We start from the raw sequence: 375 nt of genomic DNA, 5'->3' as shown, positions 1-375 counted from the left end.
ATTATTATTATTATTATTATTATTATTATTATTATTATTATTATTATTATTATTATTATTATTATTATTATTAACAGTCTCTTCATTATTATTATTATTATTATTATTATTATTATTATTATTTGGTTTTAATTAGTAATAAATGCCATGTATTTGTTAAAAATATGTGCATATTTAAATAAAATCAATCAGCAAATATTGACAATATTGTATATCACAATACCAGTAACATATTGAGATGCAGATTCATATTAAATCATAATTAAAATGGTAATTATGACAGAAATCTATACGTTAAATACTGTATATCTAAAGTGGGGTCTAAACCTCTGGGACTATACTGAAAATCTCATTTAAAAATATGATTCAAATTTG

Source organism: Sinocyclocheilus rhinocerous, unplaced genomic scaffold, assembly GCF_001515625.1.
Source record: "Sinocyclocheilus rhinocerous isolate Xijiao unplaced genomic scaffold, SAMN03320098_v1.1 scaffold675, whole genome shotgun sequence".
Lineage (NCBI taxonomy): Eukaryota > Metazoa > Chordata > Actinopteri > Cypriniformes > Cyprinidae > Sinocyclocheilus > Sinocyclocheilus rhinocerous.
This window is presented reverse-complemented; position numbering follows the sequence as displayed.